The sequence below is a fragment of the Hordeum vulgare genome, unplaced genomic scaffold, assembly GCF_904849725.1.
Source record: "Hordeum vulgare subsp. vulgare unplaced genomic scaffold, MorexV3_pseudomolecules_assembly, whole genome shotgun sequence".
NCBI lineage: Eukaryota > Viridiplantae > Streptophyta > Magnoliopsida > Poales > Poaceae > Hordeum > Hordeum vulgare.
The window spans coordinates 138,581-144,633 of NW_025422490.1; the positions used below are offsets into that span (position 1 = coordinate 138,581).

Consider the following 6,053-nt stretch of genomic DNA (forward strand, 5'->3'; position numbering starts at 1 on the left):
TATCTTGTTTTTTAGTATTATCTAAAATAACTGATGAATTATGAATTTTCCATAACTTAGGTAAATGCTTTACCAACATATGTAGTGTAGTAAAAAAAAATAAATGGAATTTAACTCTTTCATGCTTACTTTAACTAGTTATTTCGGTTTTCTACTGGCTGCTTTAACTATAACCCCAGCTCTATTTATTGGCTTGAACAAGATACGTCTTATTTGAATTGACTGAATAATAATAATTCAGAAAAGCAAAATCTTTCTTTGGGATTCCTGATATTCTACGACTCTTTTCCAGACTAATTAGGAATTCTTTTCTTGGTCATTGAGATTCGTGGATAATTTAGAGTACTATTTAGGGATAGATCGTACCTCTTTTTTTATCCCCCCGAACAAATCGAAATGATTGAAGTTTTTCTATTTGGAATCGTCTTAGGCCTAATTCCTATTACTTTAGCGGGATTATTCGTGACTGCGTATTTGCAATACAGGCGTGGGGATCAGTTGGATCTTTGATTGAGTCATTTTTTTTTTTTTATTGACCTCCTCTCTGGTCTGGAGGAGGTCAAATTGGAGTTACAATTCAATTTTGTTAAATTATTTTACTCTGCTTCGACATAAGATAGATGGAATCACGCTCTGTAGGATTTGAACCTACGACATCGGGTTTTGGAGACCCGCGTTCTACCGAACTGAACTAAGAGCGCTTTCATTCATTCAAAAAGAAAATCTTTTTCTATTCCTAATGTATCTCACGTACGTATAGTCTCCACAAATTCCAGTTATACCCACTTTACTTTAATTGATCTCGTTGCTACTGCCTATAAAGAAGAAAGAAGTAATAGGTAGGGATGACAGGATTTGAACCTGTGACATTTTGTACCCAAAACAAACGCGCTACCAAGCTGCGCTACATCCCTTTTCCAAATTAAATTGTTGTGCAATGCCATTGTACACAATTCCTGTCTTCTTTTCCACATCATAATTTTCTTATTCTTTCTCTATCTATATATAGAACCCTCGTGTCATTTCTTCTTTTTGGTCTCATATAATTAAGGAATTATATACAGCTAAAATCCAATAGAATTTCGCCTATAAAAGAAAGATTACTTTTCCTTGATAATATATAGGAAGAAGGGGTCATCTTTTTATTTTTTAGGGATAGGACAATTTCGGAAAATTTCGTCGATTATGGTTCAGTTTATATATAGCATAAGTTTATGATCATATATGTATTCCAACAAGGAAGGAGGATTTTCAATGCGGGATATAAAAACATATCTCTCTGTAGCACCCGTGCTAAGTACTCTATGGTTTGGTGCTTTAGCAGGTTTATTGATAGAAATTAATCGTTTATTCCCGGATGCTTTGTCATTCCCTTTTTTTTAATTCTAGTTATTGCTATGGGAGGGATAGATTTCTTCGTGATATGACAAAATTTTATCTTATCCTTTTCAATCTTTTTTTAGTATCGGAAGGAAAAAGAAAGAAAAGATGGATTGGGTTGAACCTCAGAGTCATTAAAAATTTGGTAAACCCTATTTTTAAAAATAGAAATTCAATTTAAAGGGGTACCCAAGCTAAATCAGGCCTCAGAAATCAGAGCATAGAAAAAGGCGGGGCTGACTAATTAAATGAAAGGATTTCGAACCAAAATCTTTGCTAATTCGACAAGGATTGTATTCTTTAATTATTTCTCTATTTTTTATTACTTAATTTAAGAATAAAAAAAAATTATTCTAATGAATTTTATTCTTCTTCTTCGGATTCAAAATAGAAGAATAAAAGAATAAGTAGAAGAATTAAATTAAGTCAATCCAAAAGGAAAAGGAGGTTCATGGCCAAGGGAAAAGATGTTAGAATCAGAGTTATTTTGGAATGCATCAGTTGTGTTCGAAAAGGTGCCAATGAGGAATCGACGGGGATTTCTAGATATAGTACTCAAAAGAATCGCCACAATACACCCGGACAATTAGAATTCAAAAAATTTTGTCGTTATTGTCGCAAGCATACGACTCATCACGAAATAAAGAAATAGGAACATCGTGTATTCGATCTTTCCAAACAACAGAAAGAGTAAGAACTTCATATTTTATATATAAATAAAACATAGTATAGAATACAAAATACAAATCAACTCATCTGATTTCCGGTCGATATTATTTCATATGTATAGAGGGTATTCATATACTATAAATATGAATCAAATAAGATATGGATCAAAGAAAAACTACTTCTTCTGGATCCTAAATTAATAAAATAAAGAAGTGCATTTTCCAATTTTAAATTAAATAAGGAATAAATCATGTATACATCTAAACAACCTTTTCTTAAATCTAAGCAACCCTTTAGTAAATCCAAGCAAACTTTTAATAAATCCAAGCAACCCTTTCGTAAATCCAAGCAAACTTTTCGTAAATTCAAACAACCTTTTCGTAAATCTAAACAACCTTTTCGTAGGCGTCCCCGGATTGGCCCGGGAGATCGAATTGATTATAGAAACATGAGTTTAATTAATAGATTTATTAGTGAACAAGGAAAAATATTATCGAGACGAATAAATAGATTAACCTTGAAACAACAACGATTAATTACTCTTGCTATAAAACAGGCTCGTATTTTATCTTTTTTACCGTTTCGTAACTATGAGAACGAAAAACAATTTCAAGCCCAGTCAATTTCAATAATTACAGGTTCTAGACCCAGAAAAAATAGACATATTCCTCAATTAACGCAAAAGTACAATTCCAATCGAAACTTAAGAAACTACAACCAAAATTTAAGAAACAACAACCGGAACTTAAGTTCCGATTGTTGATGTTTTATTCGAATTCGCAAGGGCCAGACCTATATATATTATAAAGAAAGTAATCCAGCTCGTCGATTCCTACCACTTAATCTTAATTTATTGTATCTTCCCGGAGTTCCCTCTCCGGGAATTCATCTTTTATTATTCCAGTATATTACTTTATTTATACCTTTAATTGATGATCTTTATTTTATTGGAAATCGTGTAAAGATTATTTGGATTTGATACAGCTACTTGTGCAAGCATTTTACGATTAAGAATCAATTTCTTCTTGTACAGGTTGTGTATTAATTTACTATAACTATCGAATACTTTATATACCCGCGTTGCTGCGTTTATCCGAGTGATCCACAAACGACGAAAATCCCTCTTTTGCCTACCTCTATCTCGATGAGAGGAAACAAAAGCTCTTTTTACTTGTTGGGTAATCATTCGATTAAGTCTTAAATGAGCCCCTCTAAAGTTTGAGGCAAATGAACGCATTTTTGTTCGTCGTCTCCGGGCTATATATCCTCGCGGAACTCTGGTCATTGAATCAAATTAACCTTAATGAATAACTAATGATTTCTCTTCTTTTAGCCACCCTTTTTCTCATTAATAACAAAACTAATTATTCCGATATATAAAATATTAATTCCAATGGCTTTTGCTATAGTAACCTTCCCAACCACGATTTTTTATTCCACTCCGTTCAGTTATTTCTATACGAAATAACAAATTCATTCTAAATAATACTAAAAAAAATAGTGGGTTCCATCGTTTCTATGGTTCCCTTTTAAACGGTGAGGCCCTCTCTATACACCGGAGCCCTTTCTTTCATCAAAAAGTATTACGAACTTGTATAGTTCACATTCTTTGGCTCTACCTATCCATTATAGAGTAAATAGCTCTTTTCACAATAAGAGTTATCCATACAGTGACGGTATTTAATTATGAAAGTTGGCTAAGTAGCTGACCCTGTTAGTCCGTTCTTTATAAGATAAAAGAGCATAAGCCTTTTTCTTTTTATTACTATTTCCTCCGCTTAATGGATAACCATTTGCTACCAATGGGAGAATTGCTTCTTATTTCCAAATTTAGATAATTCGATTTGCACCAAAGGAAACCAGAAATTCCATATACCATAGAAATCTAGGATAGAGAAGCTATATCCTATTCATTGGTACTAATCAGGGATACTTCAAATTTTTTTTATATTTGTTTGAAGTCATGATCTGAACGAGTCGCACATACACCCTAGCACATGTTCCTCGACGCTGAGGGCATCCTTTAAGCGCAGCCGTTTTTCTAGCATTTCGTATTGGCTGTCTTGCGTTTCTAATAAGTTGTTTAACCGTTGGCATGTTGTATGTATATAGAAAAAAATGGATTGGTTTAGATCCATCTTAACCTGATGATTGCTCATCATGAAGTCTTTCTATTTTCTATTAAATCGAGGAAAACACGAATTTAGCTGTGAAATAACTTTACAAGAAATCCGGACACTACCAATCCTTAAACATTTCCGGAAACCACACTGGATCAGTATCGCAGTGCTTGTCAATCATTTCATCCCCTACAATATCGACAAGTCCATAAGCTTTGGCTTCGTCTGCTGACATAAAAACATCCCTTTCCATGTCTTCGGATACAACCCAAAAAGGCTTGCCTGTTCTTAGTGCATAAACCCTTGTGATCATTTCGCGAACTTTGTGTAACTCTTCTACTTCTAGTAAAAATTCTGGTGTCCTTGCCCGATAATAAGCACTAGCAGGTTGGTGAAGCATAATCCTCGCGTGAGGGAATGCTATACGCTTGGCGGGTTCTCCTCCAAGCAGAATGAAGGACGCCATGGACGCGGCTATTCCGAGGCATATTGTATATATATCTGGTGTCACCGTTTGCATCGTATCAAAAATAGCCATTCCTGAGATTAGCCAACCGCCTGGGGAGTTTATAAACAAAAAAATATCACTAATTCCATCTTCTATACTCAGATATACCATGAGACCTGTAATATGATTCGTGATCTCGCAACGAATCTCTTGACCTAAAAAAAGTGTCCTTTCTCGATACATAACATTGTATAAGTCAACCCAAGTCGCTTCTTCATCTCCAGGAATCCGGTAAGGTACTTTTGGAACACCAATGGGCATATTAGATTAATATTATTAAATTTAAGTAAGAAACACTTTAATATGGAAACGTAAGAATGGAACAGAAAGAAAGAATCTGCAGTTTATTGTCTTAATTTTTATTCTTATTCTATTCTATTTTATTCTTATTCTATTCTATATGAATACTATAGATTCTATTAATACATAGATGGAAAGGTTATACATATAAGAAAGGTAAGACAGATTGAATAAAGAAAAAGGAATGGGTGATTCGAATGCTAAACAAAGAGGGGTAGCGATCTATTCTTCGTTTTTTCCAAATTGGCCAAGTTACCCATTGCATATTGGCACTTATCGAGTATAGAATAGATCTGCTTCTCTTTCTTCTTATGAACAGAATTGGCTTCTTATTTTTAATGGAATGAAATAAATATTCGCGCTTTCTGACACAGAATCCCCTAGAAGGGTTAGGTACAATGGATAATCTTTTTCAATGCGATAAAATAAAGCGACATCGTGTCTATTTTTCTTTGCTAAAGGGGTATTTCCATGGGTTTGCCTTGGTATCGTGTTCATACTGTCGTATTGAATGATCCGGGTCGATTGCTTGCGGTGCATATAATGCACACAGCTCTAGTTTCTGGTTGGGCTGGCTCAATGGCTTTATACGAATTAGCAGTTTTTGATCCCTCTGATCCTGTTCTGGATCCAATGTGGAGACAAGGTATGTTCGTAATTCCCTTCATGACTCGTTTAGGAATAACGGATTCGTGGGGTGGTTGGAGTATTTCAGGAGGAACTGTAACAAATCCGGGTATTTGGAGTTATGAAGGTGTGGCAGCTACGCATATTGTGTTTTCTGGCTTGTGTTTCTTGGCAGCGATCTGGCATTGGGTATATTGGGACCTAGAAATATTCTCTGATGAGCGGACGGGAAAACCCTCTTTGGATTTGCCCAAGATCTTTGGAATTCATTTATTTCTTGCAGGGGTGGCTTGCTTTGGCTTTGGGGCATTTCATGTAACGGGTTTGTATGGTCCTGGGATATGGGTATCCGATCCTTATGGACTAACTGGAAAAGTACAAGCTGTAAATCCAGCGTGGGGTGCAGAAGGTTTTGATCCTTTTGTTCCGGGGGGAATAGCTTCTCATCA

The 6,053-nt window shown here is 34.9% G+C and overlaps 2 non-coding genes across 2 annotated transcripts; both read right to left on the minus strand.

Moving 5' to 3' along the window:
• Nucleotides 1–627: 627 nt before the first annotated feature.
• On the minus strand, nt 628–701 carry TRNAW-CCA. The gene has a single exon. It is a non-coding gene; the product is annotated as a tRNA-Trp (tRNA).
• A 139-nt stretch (nt 702–840) lies between these two features.
• TRNAP-UGG lies at nt 841–914 on the minus strand. Its single transcript has one exon. It is a non-coding gene; the product is annotated as a tRNA-Pro (tRNA).
• Between the last annotated feature and the right edge of the window lie 5,139 nt (nt 915–6,053).